The sequence below is a fragment of the Anas platyrhynchos genome, chromosome 29 (genome assembly GCF_047663525.1).
Source record: "Anas platyrhynchos isolate ZD024472 breed Pekin duck chromosome 29, IASCAAS_PekinDuck_T2T, whole genome shotgun sequence".
Classification (NCBI taxonomy): Eukaryota; Metazoa; Chordata; class Aves; order Anseriformes; family Anatidae; genus Anas; species Anas platyrhynchos.
Window position 1 is genome coordinate 834,649 of NC_092615.1, and position 16,260 is coordinate 850,908.

Below are 16,260 nucleotides of genomic sequence, written 5' to 3' on the forward strand. Positions count from 1 at the left end.
CACCGAGTGCGTGAGGGGCTCGGACCCCACGCAGGCACCGTGGTGCTGGGGTGCCTGGACATCCGTGCCGCTCAGAGGTGGGATGGGGACAAGGGGAGCAGCTCGGTGGCGCTGGCCGAGGGGAGGGATTTGGGGAGCGGAGGCGCGAAGGAGGCAGCTCCGTGCGCCGAGCACGTGCCCGCGGGGCTTGGTGGGACGAGGCTCGGCCGGCCCCGGCACGGCGCGGGGAGCGCCCGGGAGTGCTGCAGGCGGGGGAAGCTTTATGGCTGTAGTTAAGGAGACTTTATGATATTGTATCTGAACGATTGCCTGCTATTATCTGGATCGATGCTGCGTGATTGAGACACCGGTTGATAACCCAGCCGGGCCTCTAATCGCTTTGAAACCGCGCGGGGTCGGTTTTGCTCTCGATAAAACCCCTCTCGGTGCTCTCTGCTTTCTCTCTGCCCCCTCCCCGTGCAGCCCCACGCCCGCCGGCTCCCCAGGGGCTGTGTGCTGGGACCGGCGGCTGCCCCAGCGTCCGTGGGTGCGGGTGGCTGTGGGGCGGCGCAGGTCCCTGCCCGTGACTCAGTGTTTGCCCTGGGTGGGGACCAGGGTCCCCCGTGGGGCATGCTCGGGGTGGCGTGGCGCACACCAGCTCTTGGGGTGAGGGACGGGGCCGCGAGCTTTGCAGGGTTTGGGAAGGCTGAGTTTGTCCCCGTGGCCCCCTGGATGAGTCCCCTCGGGGTGCTGTCCCCTCGGGGTGCTTTTAGGCACAGCCCAGCGGTGTTGGGGCGAGGTGCTGTGCTTGTGCCGGCAGCGGGGTGGGTTCATCGTGCTCGGGCTGTCCCTGCAGGCACCGTGCCCGTGAGCTGGTGGCTCCTGTGCTGAGCCTCGGGTCCCCATCTCGGCTGGAGTTGGTCCTCGTCTCAGGGGACAGCCTCATGGGCACCCCACAACGCTTAGCTCCTGCCATCCCAGGGCACCCCCTTTATCCTTAACGTTGCCTCTTCCACCACCTGCTTCGTTTTTCTCCCTTTTCAGGCATAGAAATTTGGAGGGGGGAGCCCCTTGGGATGGCTGGGTCCCGTCCTGATCTTGCAGGCAGGAGCATGGGGGGGCACGGGGAGATCTCGGGGTCCTGTCCCCACCTTTGCCCATCTCGCGGTGACCTTGGGCGAGTCACGTCACCTCCACGAGCTTCATCTTCTGCAGCTGTAAAACGAGGACAATGATACCTTTCCCACCTCGCAGAGGGGTTGGGAGGCTTAATTAGTTAATGTTCGTAAAGTGCTTTGAGGATTAATTAATATTGTGACTCTAATTTTTCCTATGGTAAACCGCCACCAAAATATCTCGGTGACGCTGCCTCTCTGCGCGACCCTACAACACCAGGATGTCACCCACCGCCGCGGGAGCCTCCAGCTCCTCCCCAGTGCTGAACTGGGAGGCTACTGGTGGCGGGAGGAGAGCCAGCGCCTACAACTCGGGGCCCAGCCCTGCTCCCCGTCCTTCTCTCCTCACCTTTCCCCTGCTGGGAGTGGTCCCGGCGTTGGGATTTCTGCTGCTGCCACCTCCCTGCGCTGCTGCCCGTCCCTGCCCAGCCTGCTCGGGCACCTCGCGCATCCCTCGGCCCCGGCGTGCTCGACCTGCTGGCAGCTTTGCTCCCCACCTCTGGCATGCGTGGGATCCACGCCGGGCACGTCCCATGCCCCGGGCTGCAGCCGCGTCCCTCGGGGCTGGGAGCGGGGCCGGCAGGGTCCGGACGCGTCCTGGTGTGGGAGCGGCGCGCGCCGGAGCGCTGAGCAAGTTGTCAGCGCTGCACAGACACGAACGTGGCTTTCCCCGTGAAAACAAGTTGTAGCAAACACACCTGCCTGGGAAGCTGCTGGCAGGCACGCCGGGGTATTTTCTGGTATCTTCATTCCCGCTTGCCATTACTCAGATCGCTGACTGGCGACTTTGGTTTCCTCCGAGGTGATTTCTCAGCGGCGGGGGCTGCTCCGCGCCGCCCTCCTGCCTCCCTCCTGCCCCAGCGCTGGGAGCGCAGGGCTTGGAGCAGGGACGGCAGCTCCACGGCCACCAAAGGGACCCGGGGAAGGCTTGGGGAGATGGCAGAGCTGTGCCCAGCGTGGCACGGGGAGAGCAACGAATTGGTGCCGAAGGCACCGCTGCTTCCCCGCCGCCGCCTCGGCTCAGCGCCTCGTCCCTTTGATGGGCTCGTGCAGGGTTTGTGCTCATGGGTTTTTTTCCAGCCCCATCGCTGAAGGAGGAGCACGGCGCAGCTCACCCCAGCATGGCGAGGCAGCGGGGACGTCCCGGCAGGGCTGAGTGACCCCCAGCTCCTTGTGGACGCCCGCGGCACGCGTTGTGCTTGCCGGCCCCGCGGTGTTTTGGATGGCTGCGGGCCAGCGAAGGCAGAGGTCGGGGTTTCCCCGGAGCTTGAGGACTGTGCCAAGAGAGCAGAGCCGGTTTGGATGTTGGGAAGCCCAGGGTTAGCTCGGCTTTGGGGCTCAGGGGGTGCCGGGTGTCCCTGTGCCATCCCTCGGAGGTCTCGGTGCGGGAGCACCGCGCTCCCGGCTCCCGCATCAGCGCTGGCACCAGCCAGGCACGAGGCCACATGCGGTGGAGCGAGCAGGAGGAGAAGGAGCTACGGGGCTGGGGGGGGCACAAACGGGATGCCCTGGCACCGGGCGATGCTCTCCTGTCCCTGCTGAGCACCAAACCCTGCTTGGAGCCGCGTGGTGCTGGTCTTGCACCCGGCGCCGCGGGCAGGACGGGCTGAGAGCGGCGTCCCCGCCGCCCGTACCCCGCTGCGTGCATGTAATAACACCCCGGCAATGAAGCAGGAACTAACACAGCGATAAAAATACCACGCTGGCCTTCTGCAGCAGTGTCCCACGAGCTCAGAGGTGTGCAAACACCATCAGGTCCCGGTGTGGGGTGACGGCGCGGTGGCACCGGGGCTGCCGGGCTGGGGCTGTGGGTGCCGGCCCCGTTCGTCCCCTGCCTTCCTCAAGGTATGGACGGCCCCGGTCTCTCCTAGTCGGGAGCCTGGTTTGCCAACTGCCAGGTTTTAAATAATATAAATTACATGAATTTTTAATTTTTCTTCTTTCCCGAGTTGTTTAATCCCCAGGGGTTTGTTTTCAAGCTTTCCTCCGTAGCGCAAGGAGCAGAGATGCATTCTTTTAATGGTAATTGAGATTCTCGCATCATTGCAGGACTTGGAAGCCGAGATGGGCTTTAAATAACGTGAGGGTGGCTGAATTCGGGTTCTGCCTCTCCGAGCAGGTTTCTGAGGATTTCTTGGGGCCGTCCCTGCTGTGCACCCTGCGGCTGGGGGACCAGAACCATGCGCCAGTCCCATGCGGGGCTGCGCTTCCCTGGGGCACCCTCCCCAAAAAGGGGTGCATGTTGTGTGGGGTCGGGGACCTCTCAGGCTTTTGGGGTGCCGTCATCATGCCTCATTGAGCTGCTTGGAGCCCTGAGCTGCTTCTGCCACCTGGCAGAGGATGCTTGCGCTGCGGGCACCGGGAACTGGTGTTTTTGGGTGGCCAAGGCCATGGTGGCTCCGGCTCGTCCCGGGGTACGATGGATGCGGTTGGGGTTGGGGAGGGTGGGGATGGACCTGGACGGGCTGAGGGTTGGGATTTGGGGCGAAGGGGCCAGCTGTGTGCTCTTAGCGGGGCCGTTTGCCTTCAGCTGGAGCAGCGAGCAAGGCGCGTGGGAATGACAGAGCCCAGCCCTTAGCTCTGCTCAGCAAAGGCATAAAACAAACCTCAAAACCTCCTGCATGGGGAGCGAGGCTGTGGGGCAGGGACCTGCCTCACCTGCAGCTGGCGAGGGGCTTTTATCCCTTAAACCAGGCGGAGCCCTGGCTGCCTGCCCCCATTTCCATTTAGACCCCGAGTGCTGCAAGTCCCAAGCCCTTGGGCCCAGGAGCCAGCCCGGCACACGGGGTAAATCCCCACGCACCGGATAAATCCCCCCGTGCCGGGTAATCCTTGCGCACCGGCACGGGGCTCACCCACGCTCCTGGCTCCATCCCAGCCTCTCCGGGGCGCTGGAAGGGGCCGAGCAGTTTCCGGGCTGGGAGAGCTGGAGGGGGAAGCGGTTTCCGTTTTTTTGGGGGAACATATGGATCCAATTGCTGCTCCGTGCACAGCCGAGCCGGGCAGGGCAGCACCGGAGCCTCGGGCATCGCCTCGCTGCAGCGGGACCCGCGCGGCCCCGTCCCGCACCCCTGCTCCCCGTGGCCGAGGCTGGTCCCGGGCCGTGGTGGGGGCAGCCTCCACCCGCCCGTGCCTTTTGTCAGCCTCAGAAAAATTGACCTTGAAGCGCGCTGGAAGAGCCCTGCAGCTAATCGTGTTAGGAGGTGTCTGACTGCAGCTCCGCGCGGGTCTACCTGAGCGGCATTAGCAAGGGGGACGCGTCGGGCTCGCGGCGCCCCGGCTCAATAATTGATGCGTTTTCTCAGCTCCCCCTTCCGTGAAAGGAAATCCAAGTGCCGGGAGGACGGCGGCGCTGCTGGGGTGGGGACGGGGACGGAGAGCGGCGAGGGTTCGGGTGGTGGGCGTGGGGATGGGGACGGCGCCGTGGGGACCCCTCTGCGGGGACGGGGCTGCGCGTGCTCCGCAGCACGAGGCTGGTCCCTGGCTGCTGCCAGAAATCCCCCCAGAGGTCCTGGGAGGCACCGAGCACCCGGGTACCCGATTCTTGGTCCCCGAGCGTGGGAAGTGTGTCCCCACCCGCTTGGTGGCGATTCCTGCAGGAGCCCCAGCGATCTGCCTTGCTGCAGGAGCAGCCACGTCCCCGTGCCTGCACCACGTCCCCGTGCCAGCACCTCCCTTCCCCTGCAAGCATCACCTCGTCCCGTGTCCCTCCTGTCCCCTCCGCTGCCCTGGACTCTGCACAGGGGACGCTGGCCCCGGGCACAGCCCAGCCCGGGTTCCCCTCCCTGGGCAGAGCTGCCTTTTGTAAGCCCTCTTCCCTTCCTCCTTTACGCACCCCCCTGCTTTTTTTTTTTTTTATTAGTATTTTATTTTATTTTATTTTTTCTCCCCCTCTTAGAAAAGCGTGCAGGGAAGGGGAGAGATTTTAACCTTCTGCCTGGAACCAATTAAAAAGGTCTTTCCGCAGAGACGAAAGTGCTCGTGCACCTTTGTGTGCCGCTAACGGGTGGAAGAAAGCAGAGGCGGCCTTTGAAGGGGGAGATGGAGGTCTCTCCGCTGGGACCCCTCCAGGCTTTCAAAGCCTGTGTTATTTCTTTATTTTTAAATAGCCAAATTAAAGTGACTCCCGCTTCCTTTCCTCCCTGTTAGCGGATCGTGCCGCAAGCACGTGGCCCCCGCACGCCAGGGGGGGGGGGAGCCGTGGTCGACGCGGGGCCGTGGAGGGGGGGACGCGGGCGGCTCGGGACGTGGGTGGGTGGGCGGCAGGGCGCCTGCACCCCCTGCCCACCCCGACCCCACAGTGGGACGGGGCAGAGCCTCCCTCCTGCTCCCCGTTCTCAGCGGGACGTGGGGTGGCCGCGGCTGAGCGCGGTGCCACCACCGGGGTCCCCAGGGAGGTGGGCTCGGGGTCGGGGACACGGCCCCGCTGCCCCCCCCCCCAGCCCCTCCGCTCGCCCCAGCACGCCGCCCCCTTGAACTCGAGCAGCCGAACGGATGAGTGGGCTTCTTCAAAGGGACCCCCCTGAAGTCCCTGCTCCCCCCCCCCCTTCTCCTCCTCCTGTCCGCGTCCCTCTCCCCAGTTCCTTAAGACTCCGGTGAAAAGGGGAGCAGAACAAAGCACAGGAAGGATTTGAGGTGGTTTCCGCGCGGACCTCAATGTGGAGCCGCTCAATGGAAGAGGAGCCGTGGCCGCGGGGCGCTTTCATCCCCACGCCGGAGTTTGGGCGAAGGGGGCGAGCTCGGCCTCCCCGCGTCCCCAGCCCCCGGCCTCTTTTTTCTTTTTTTCTCTCCTCTCCTCTCTCTTTTTTTTTTTTTTTTTTTTTTTTTTATATAGTCTCAGATTTATTTTTCCACAGTATAATTCTGAAAGACAGCGGAGTATGAATTATTCATTGACCCCTAACTGCCTTTGCATACAATCCTGGCCGGGGGAGAGTGCCCGTGTCGAATGCATTTGTGTGCAGAGCTGGGCCAAAATGAATTGAAATCAATTTTTCAGGTTTGGCGGGGGCATTTGGTGATTTGGGGGCTCGGGGAGGGCCGGAGCACGTGGGGCAAGGCCGGAAAGTTTCTGGTGGGAGTCGCCTCCTATCCAGAGCTGCCCCCATTGAGGGACGCTGCTGGCACCGTGGGGAGCGTGGGGACCAGGGCTTGGCACTCCTGGGGCGTCCCCCTGGGGCCAGGGTTTGGAAATGGGGTCCTGGCCGTCCCCAGGGCATCTCGGGGCTGTGCCAAGGTCGGGGTCTTGGCTCTGTCCGTCGCTGCCATGGCTCTGCTGGGCTCGGTCAAGGGCAAGCGAGTGCTGCTGCCTGCTGCAAACCCCCCCCGGGTGGGAAGGAGGGGAGAAACGCAGCCTTTTTACCAAATTCCTTCTGTTTTGGGTGAGCCTGACTCCAAACGTGAAGCATCTCGGAGGAAGGGGTTCCCCAGAGGGTCCCGGTGCCACCAGGCAGGGGACGGGGAGGAAAGGTCCCTGGGCAGGTCGGTGCCAAAACCCACGGCGGGGGAAGAAACGGGGCGAGAGAGTGAGAAAGAGGGAGGGAGGGAGGGGGGGCACCTTTGGAAAGGCTTTAATCTGATTAGGCTTTGAGTGAATGGACAAAGCGAAAAGGCTTAAACCCGAGTGAAAGGAGCGGGGAGGGGCGGGGGGCTTGGTGCCCTGTGAAGTGGAGACCCCGGCGGCTCACGGCAAATTAGGTCAAATTTGGCCAGGGAGACACGAGGGGAAGGAAGAAAAGCGTGCGGGGGGGCGCCGGGCGGAGATCAGAGCGCTGCTGCGGCCCCGCGACCCCGCTGCCGGCCCCCCCACCGTGTGGGGGCTCGCCCTGACCCCACCGGGGGGGGCCGGGCACCCTCCGGCCTCGCGTGGCAAACGTGCCGGGGGCGAGCACCCCTCGGTGCTGCCACCACCATCACCTGGATGTGGGGCGTCCCCGTGGCCCCCCAATGATTTGGGGGGGACAGGTAAAACCCATCCGTGTCCCCCGCCACCGCGGCGTGAGCCAAGCCCCGTGTCTGTCCCTGCCCTCCCGTCCGTCTGTCCCCGTGTCCGTGGGTCTGGGCACGCTGCGGGGTGCCCCTGGGGGTGGGTTGGGACGCGCCGTGTCCCGCTGCAGCCACGCTCAGTGCTCACACCTCGTGGTTTTTTGGGGGGGATCCAGCGCGTTTTGGGCATCGCGTGCGCTCCGTGGCACAGCCGCAGCCGCTGCGGGCGGTGGTGGCACGGGCGCATCGTGGTGGGGATGGGGGGGTCCCATCCTGTGCCCCAGCCCCTCCGCGGGGCTTTGGAGCTGCACCGAGCACAGAAAGGCTGCCGGGGGTCTGTGCCCCCCCTCGGCAGCCCGGCCACCTTCCTCCCACCCGTGGTTTCCATCGCATCGATCCTGCCCCTGATCGATGGGCGCTGCCGTGCGGCCGGGGGCGGCGCTGGCCGGCGGGGAGGGGGGGGTGAGGAATGGCTTTTCGCAGAGCCCTGAGCGGCTTCCAGCATCGATCTCCCGGCGAGGAGCTGAGCCTCGTCAGGGATCAATTAGGCCACTCATTAGCCGTGCCCCAGAGCCAAGCGTGAGTCTCGTTGGCGAGATGGAAGGGGACAGAGGTCCGGGGCTGGGATGGCCGGGGGGGGAACAAGGGGGATGCCCACCCCCAGCAGCCAAGGGGGTCTGGCAGTGCCCGGGGGGGTCACCCCAAGGGGATGGGGCAGCTCCTCGTGGTCCTGCAGGCACGGGGACATCCCAGCAGCTCCCCTACACCCCACAGTGGGACACTCACCCCGAGCGCACGTGGGGTTCCCCATGCCTCAGTTTCCCCGCTTGGCACTGGACTCTTCCCATTTACAGCCCCCGGGAGCAGAGGGGCTGTCGGTGGTCGCGGGAGCCCCGTGGTGCTGGGGTTGGCCCCAGCAGGTCACTGATGTTTGTAATGCCCCCAGGGCTCGGTTTGGGGGACGGATCTGGGTCAGTGGGACGGGAGGCACCGGAGGCTTCCTGGGGGCTGCCAAGCGACGTGCGGTGCTCACAAGCACCCGGTGTGCTCTGTGCTTGTCCCGGTTTGGGGATGACGACCCTGGGGAGCCCCCCATGGGTTGGGGGCATGCGGAGTAGCCGGGTTTTGGCACGGTCACTGCCCCCTGTGCTGCACCTCAGTGGTGGTGGGGACCCGGGGACAGAGCAGCTCAGCCCAGGGGCAGGAGCGCATGGAAGCGGAGGAGAACCCCCGGGTCTGTGCGTTGGGGAGCGGGACCAATGCCACCTCTTGGTCCTTTGGGTTTTTTGGGGTCATTGTCACTGCTGCCTTGGTTTCCCTGCGTGTGGTGCGCACGGGGAGCTCTGCCCAGGACCCGTGGCCAGAGCATCCCCAGCCTCTCCCCCAGCTCACGGGTCTGTTGTGTGGGTTTGTGCCCTGAGATGTGCGCCCGTGGGTCCTGGAGGTCAGGAGGATGGAGGCTGGCTCCAAAATCTGCCCAAGCTGCCCTGCAACCTGCTGAGGTTCCTCGGGTCCAAATGCAGCCGGAGAACAAAGCCGAGCTGAAGGAGGCCGCGGGTGAGGAGAGGAAGGGCTCTGAGCAGGCACCACCCGCAGCAGCAGCCTCTGCCCGGGAGCTGCGGCTTCCAAGAAACAGAAAATCAGGAGGGTTTAAAGAAAAAAAAAAAAAAAGAGAGAAAAGTTCCCCGATTACATCTGGTGAAGTGACAAATCTGCCAGGCAGGTGATTATCCTGTGTACGGACGTGCCGAACACAGATGCCGATAGGATTAAAGGGGAAGGGGAAGGGGGGGGGGGAGCTCTCCCCGTTAAACCAACACCTGATAAAAGAATAAACCAGCCGGAGGAAGAGATTGCCTGCGCTGCCAAGGTCGTGCGGGGAGGGGGCGGCTCCCCAGCCCCTCGCCCCCCCCCCGGCCCCGGCCGCCCCGTACCCGGCATGCCCTCGGCGCGCTGCTTCCTTTCCAGGCACGTCCCGGGCATCCCCTCGGGACGGCGCAGAAAATTAACAGCAGTTCAGATCTGAGGAACTTTATGACACGTGTATGATAGGACTGAACCAGGGCGTAATTGAATGACGGATGAGCTTCCAAGAGCCACATTTCCAGGGAGTAATGAAAAATAGAAGTGCTATTGACTAAAGGAGCTTTCGGCGGCTGCTCCGCGCGGCGCGGGATGAGCAGGCTGCCGGCAGGGGGAATGCATCAATACGGCAAGTAATAGCTCAGTTATTATAACTCTGGAAATGTCATTCAGGCCTAACCAGAGAACACTAGCTATTAACTAGCCTTAAACAGAGCGCACGAGGCGGGGAGCCCGGCCTGGGAGCTCCCGATAATTATTTTACTTCGTGGCTCCGCTGCGGGGCAGGATCTGGCCCCGTGGCACCCAGGCGGGCGGCTCCGTGTTGCTCCAACGCTGGTGCAGGGTGGCACGGATTTGGCACGGGTTTGGCATGGGTTTGGCACGGCGCTGCTCTTGGCCCCTCCGGCCACAAGCACGGAGCCGAAACCGCCGCAGCTCCCCCCCAGAGCCTCCGCAGAGGCCGCTGAACGGCGGAGGTGTGCTGGGGGCTCGCAGCCTGCCTGCATCAGGGCACGGTGCGCCGCGGACCCCTGAGGTGTAATGAAAGCCTGTGGGGAGAGCATCGAGTGAACCTAAATGGATTTTCTCCATTAACACAGACCTATCAGCCAGTTATCAGCTCCTCGGCGCTGAGTGCCCGGGGCCTGTGGTCGGAGCGCCTGGCGCTGGAAGTGCTTTCCGCCGGCGCGGTGAATATCTGCTGCCACGGCAGCCCCCACCCCACAGAGCTCGTGTGGGACAACGCCTGCGCCCTCTCCCCGGCACGCCTGGCACGGTTGTGCCCTTCCCCGTGTGCCTTTGGAGCCAGCGCCTTCGGTTTCATTTATGGGGTCATCCAATTTGGGGCACCCTTTGTTGGGACGGTGTCCCCGGTTCAGGACGGCGCGGTGCCGGCGTGGTGGTGGTGCCAAACCAGCCCTCCCCGTGCCCCCCAGCCATGGTGGAGGTGTTGGGTTCTGCGGTGAGCGGCAGGAGCGGAGGAAGCGGGTCTCATTCCTGCACACAGCCGCTACCTGCTTTGCAAGTCAGAGTTCATCATTAGCCAGGAAATAATTAATTGTTGGGCAGACAAAAGGCATCGCTCGGCCCCCCCGGGGACCCCGTCAAAGGGAGCTGTCAGGGGCTTGGCGTGATAAATTACGGCTCCGCTGGCTCTGCAGCCCGTCACCGTCAGGGCTGGGGAGAAACGTCCCGCGTCGTCCTTTTGATTGGGGGTCACCGCGGGTCTGGATCCCGTCTGGCGTCCTCTGGCCACAGGGACAGGGACACTGGGGTGGCACAGGGTGCGCGAGGACCAGACGGGGCCACGGGGCTGGGGCAGAGAGGCCGGGAAAGGGGCTGGAGGGCGAGCAGCGTCCGTCCTGGCTGTGTCCCCCTGTCCATCTCCGTGTCCCCCTGTCCATCTCCGTGTCCTCCTGTCCCCATGCGGCATCCCGCTGGTGGCTCGTCAGCATCGGCGGCGTCACTGCGGGGCTGTGCCGGGGCCGGCGCTGTCCCCAGCTCGTGCCCTGTCCCCAGCTCCTGCCCGTCACACGAGCGCGGCCACGCTCGTCGGCAGCGTGCTGGGAAACCGCTCCCACCGCGCGCGTGAAATCTCCTTCGAATGGAAGCGTCGCAAGGTTAAAAAGTCACCCCTGAAACACGCCACCCCCGGGCTCCCCCGGCTGCGGCGGCGATGCCGCCTGAAAGCAGAGCGGCCGACAGCCGACGTGATGGGGAGAGAAAGGAGGCGAGGCCGGGGCCATGGCCGGGCACCTCCCGCGGTGTCTCCGCAGAGGGAGACCCGACCTCGGGTTATTGGAGCCGGGAGCCAAGGGGGGATGGAGGAGGTGGCAGGGCCCGAACTTGCCATGTGCCAGGGCTCAGCAGCACTAACGAGGCCAGCCTGGAGCGGGTGAACCACAGGTGGGGCGCGGGGGCCGTGCGCCCCATCCCCTTTTGGAGACCCCCAAACGGGCGCCTTTGTCTGGATGCCCAGCGGGGCCCGGCGTGGGCGGCGGGGGGGCCCGGCTGCCTGCAGCAGATAACCCCCGGCGGCTCCCGCCCCGCGCCCCTTATCAGCCGTGTTAATTAGGGCGCTCAGCGTGAGCAGCCTGAGCACGTCTGAGCACGCGTGGCCTCGTGCACGGGGCGGCACGTGTGGCTGCGGGGAGCGAGGCGCCGCGGGACTCGTGCACGGTGCCGGGAGGGGTGTGAGCGGGACCGGGTGTGCATGGGGGCGCGCGTGTCGGGCTGGGGGTGTGTGGGGCTGGGAGCGTGCGGGGTGGGGGTGCAGGGTGCTGGGCTGGGGGCGCACACAGCCTGGGCATGGCGGGGACCTGCCAAGCACGGCAGCCTCGTCTCTTTTCCTCGCCTCCCCGCCGGAGCCCGGTGCCCTGCTCACCTTTGCTGTCAGCCGGCACCGTAAACACCTTCTGCTGCGGCGGCTCGGCCCTGTCCTGAGCCATCTGGCCGCCGGCTCTTGCCGTGCTCTGCTCGCCCTCCCCTGGCCCTTTCCCTGCTCCCACCGAGACCCTCGGCTCCTCTCCCGTCCTCCCCCCAGCACCCCTGGGTGTCGGGGTCCCGGCGTTGCCGCCCGCCCCATCCCACGTGCCCAGCCCGCGGTTGCCCCCGCGTCTCTCCAGGAACGGCGTTGGAGACGAGGCCGCGCGATTGACGGCGCTAACGCAATTATCGGTACATTTTCCAGCCGCCGTCTCTCCGACAATGAATTTCTGATCTGATTAAATTTGCGCGGACCCCGACGGCACACGCAGATGTCTGCCGCCAGCCCCGCAGCTGGCCGGGCTCGGGCGCTCCCGGAGCGCGCTGGGGTTGAGGGCGAGGGGTCAGCGTGGCCGGGGACCCCTGGAGCCCCCAGCCCCAAGGGGTGACGGCAGCATCGCCACCGCCAGCTGGGAGATGCCACCCGGCCACGACGCAGAGCGGAGGAGATGGGGACGGTGCTGCTCCATGGGTGAGGAGCACCCAAGGGTGCCCCCAGCTCGCTGCAGGGGGTGTCGGGGGCTTTCCCTTGCATTTTGCCCCTTGGGGTCCTGCTTTGGCCGGACCCCACTGCCCGGTCCCGGCAGAGTCCGGCTGCAGGAGGGGTTGGGGGGGGGATCTGTGCCGCCTGGCTTATTACCGAGTTTAACCTCCAGCCTTCCTTACATGCCACAGTGCCCGTAACTAGTGCAGAGGCTGCTTTTATGTGCAAATGAGGCTTTTTTTTTTTTAATCTTTGACAGAGAATGTGCTGTGTTTACATAACAGAGGGCCCTGGTACTCTGGAGAGGGCCACTGACAGTGCTGGCAGGAGATGTTAAGAAAGATCTAACATTTCTGATCTCTGTTTAGCCAGAGGCGCTGAGAGGCAGCAGGGGAGGGTGGCCGGGGGGCGCCCGGGGGACAGCGGCTCTATTCCTGCTGCCCGGGGCACGGCCACGCAGGGGTCAGGGGCCGTGGGCTGGCCCTGGGGGCTCAGAGCCACCTTTGGGGGCCCTGAGCCACGGGACGGGGCTGTGGGTGCAGGTCTGAGACCCTCTGCGTTGAGGGGGGGACACAGGCGGTGGCCTCGCGTGGTGGCACGGGATGGCACAAAGAGAGCCACGAGGCAGTGGCATCAGCCTGGCCGTGCCCGTGTCCCCCCAGGGGTGCTGGGGGGGTGACCCAAGGGTGCCCCCAGCACCCAAACCTGCATCAGCTGTGGCGAACCTGGCGGGGAGGGCAGGGGGAGCTGCTGCTGCCCGGTTAAGTGGGAAGCTGACCAATATCCAAAGGCCCGCCAGGTTAAAATGCATTAATTCAGGGTAGTCCGTTAATGGCAGTATTGATTAGTCTCAGGGCTGTGCTAACGAGCAGCCATGTTAATGAGGGGCGAGTGGTGTGAAGTGCAGCAGCTGCTGCAGATCCAGGGAGCGGTGATTAGGGGAGGGGGGCGCACACCCCAAAAGGGGCTGCGGGGTGCACGGATGGCTCTGGCAGGAGGAAAAGGGGGAATTTCTGTGCCAAAAACCCGGATTTCCCACTGACGCCTGCTGGTTTTTCCTCCCGGAAAGTGAGTAACCTTGTGAGCTGGAGGAAAGCCCGTCCTGTCTGTGCCCGTATCCATCAATCAGCCGCGTGGATCTCTCCATCTCCCCGTCCGTCCGTCTCGTTGTTTCCTCCTGTACTTTGTCATCGCGGCAGCGCCCGGCTACAATCTAATCAGCGCCCGTGTTAAGAGGTCTGCGCCGTCTGCTCGGGTTTAGTCCCAGACCTGGATGTGCTCAAAGCTCCGGCTTCTCTTTCCCAAAGCGTCCTGGTGGGTTTTTGGGGGGCAGGAGGAAGCCGGAGCAGGTTCACGTTTCTGCGGGGCTGAAATACAGCCCGGGATCTGGTGGCTGCTCCCTGAAGAGCTGCTTGGTTTTTGGCCTGGCTGGCTTTTTTCATTTTTTATTTTTTATTTTTTCCTTAAAAATACTGAAAGACCGAGTTTCTTCACCCTGCCTGCTTGTAGCCCTGTTCCCTGCACAGCGTGGGAGGAACGATGTTCAAATTCACCTTTTCCTGCTGCTTTTCTGTTTCTTTGTGTAACTTTGCAAAACTTGTGCTGCTTTGGGCAGATGCCAGCGCAGGGAGCAGAGGAGCTGGGCTCTGGCTCCAGCACGTCCCTGCTCTGTGGCGGGGGCACCCATGGGTGCTGGGGGTCTGCGCTCCCCGGCACGCCGACAGCGATGCTCGAGGGGAAAGCAAGGCGAGATCACAATCGGGGCAGAAGGTCTGGCTGGAGGGGTTTCCACCTCTCTTCTCCTGATTTGCTTCCCCAGCACCTTCCACCCAAGACCCCGTCAGGTCCTTAGAGAGAAAGGAACCAAAAACTAAACTAAAAGGAACCAAACTGCAGGAGGGTGCCCGACTCTGATGGTCCCGTGTCTGTGCCCAGAGCCCTGCGGGTGGGGGGGCTGCAGGACCGTGCCCCCTGAGGTCCAGCCTCACGGGCCAGATCCTGCCCCAGCTCGGGGTGCTGTGGGTGCCCCTGGGGCAGCTCCTGCCCTCCCGCACCGCTGCGTTTTTGCCACCTGTTGATGGAAACCTCCCCGATGCGCCGTGTGTCCAGGGCCCTCGGCCGCCGCATGCTGCGGATTCGGCGGGCTCGCGCCTGCATTTAAACAAATTTTGTTTTTTTTTTCCCCCCGTTATAAAGTCTTCCAGTTGCCTGCGGGAGGGTGGATTGCTGCTCTTTTTCTAGATCTGCAAACAGGCTGAAATAATAGCTGCGGGTGTACCCATTTATCTATATGTCTATCTATTCATGCATCCCATCTCATCCCACTCTGTCACCCGGTCCTGTAATATCTCAGCATCTCCCTAAAGCAAAAGATGACAATAAAGTGTAAATGGGGAGTGTTGGCTCTGGAGCATAATGATGGCAATTTAGATGCCAGCCATAATTTTTCCACCGTTGCCCCAGGTAACAGAGCAGTTGTCTCCTGTGGGAGCGCGGGCGAGCCCGGACGAGGTTACCTCCACTCTCCTGTGTCTAATCGCCGCCGCGCGTTTCTCTGGCTGTCATTTACATTTGGAAAAAAAAGGAAAGGGAAATATCTTTAAATCAAGATGAGTGAGCCTCCGGAGGGCGAGGCTGCACCAGCCTGGGAGGCTCCCCAGCCATGGAGGCTCTCGGCCAGCCCCAAACTGGGGGCGTCACAGGGACTTTGGCCGCCTGCTGCCCACATCGCCCTGGCCATCGGGTGCAGGTTCCCCCGCAGGTGTCGTGGGGCGAGCTGGAAGCGGTTCCCTGCAGTGGGGAAAGCAATCACCGTTGGCGGTGCTGCATGGCGATTTGCATCTCATTATCCACAAGGCGCTGCCCTCCCCAAGCTGCCGGGGGCTGCTCCTTCCCCGGGCCCGTTGCTGCCGGGCTGCTCCTTCCGCCGTAACCCCATTGTGTGCATGCAGGGGCCGGGCGCATTCATCTCATAAAAAAAAGTTGTAAAAAAAAAAAAAAAGCCAATTTTGTAAGAAATGAGGTTGGGGTTGGTGCTATGGGTAGCCCTGGCTGCTGGCCTGGGGAGCTCCCATGGGTGCCGCCAAGCAGTGCCTGCTGCGGGCACGGGGCTGGGGTCTGCAGGGATGGAGAAGAGTGCGGAGAGACGGCTCTCGGGGTGCTTTGGGACCCCTGGGCTGGACCAGCGAGGTTTGTACGGGCTCTGCCACGTGAACCTCCTGCCAGTGTTACCCCCGCGTTGCATCCAGCAGCAAGGAGCTCGGGAACTTTGGCATCAAAGCTCCATGCTGGTGGGTGCTGGGTGGAAAAATGCGCCAACAACGAATCCACCAGTGCTGGAGGACAGAGGCTGACCCAGGAGCCAGAACTGGTGACCACCGTTGAGCTTGGCAGGAGCGGGCGATCGAGGGCAGGGTGCTGGTGGCCGAAGGCTGTGGCCACACCGGGATTTCCCCGACCTCGTGGAGCTGAGCCGGGCGCGCAGCCCCTGCCACGTCCCCGCCACGCGGCGCGGCCACGGGCTGCGGCGGGGCTGTCAAACGGCATTAAGCCCAAAGTAACCTCCCGTCGATGGGAGCCGTCACCGTCAGTCCAGATAACTGTAATCGAGCTGCTGAATATGTAGCTGGGATCGGAGTTTTGTAGTTGAGATAAATATTGATATTAAAGCTGTCAGGGCTGGCGAAGTGATGCTTGATGCCGGCTCCGCCGGTTTCTCATTGCCCGACCCGCCAGCTCCCTCTGGTCCCAGCTCTGCACGGCCCCAGGGGGCTCCCCATGTCCTGTGGTCCCCCCAAAAAGCAGGGACCATGCCTTGGAGTGCCATGGCTGTGACTCGGTGCTATCGGCTGCGAGCAAACGGGTAACCCCAAGCTCTAGTCCCCAGGGCTGGTGCCCTGCAGGCTGGGACAAGCCAGTGGCACCCAAAGTCCCCAGCCACAGAAAGTTGTCACCACGTCCCTGCACCCCTGCCCCATGGGGGACCCCAATGTGTGGACATGGGGAGACCCAAAGACCCCAAAGAGACGGGACAGTGATGTGTGGTGTGGGGCCTTGGTGTTAGTGAGC

General features: G+C 63.7%; 1 protein-coding gene across 1 annotated transcript in view; it reads left to right on the top strand.

Moving 5' to 3' along the window:
• The window catches only part of EFNA2 (ephrin A2), a 41,506-nt gene that overhangs the window by 12,892 nt on the left and 12,354 nt on the right, over positions 1-16,260 (top strand). The window lies entirely within an intron of this gene.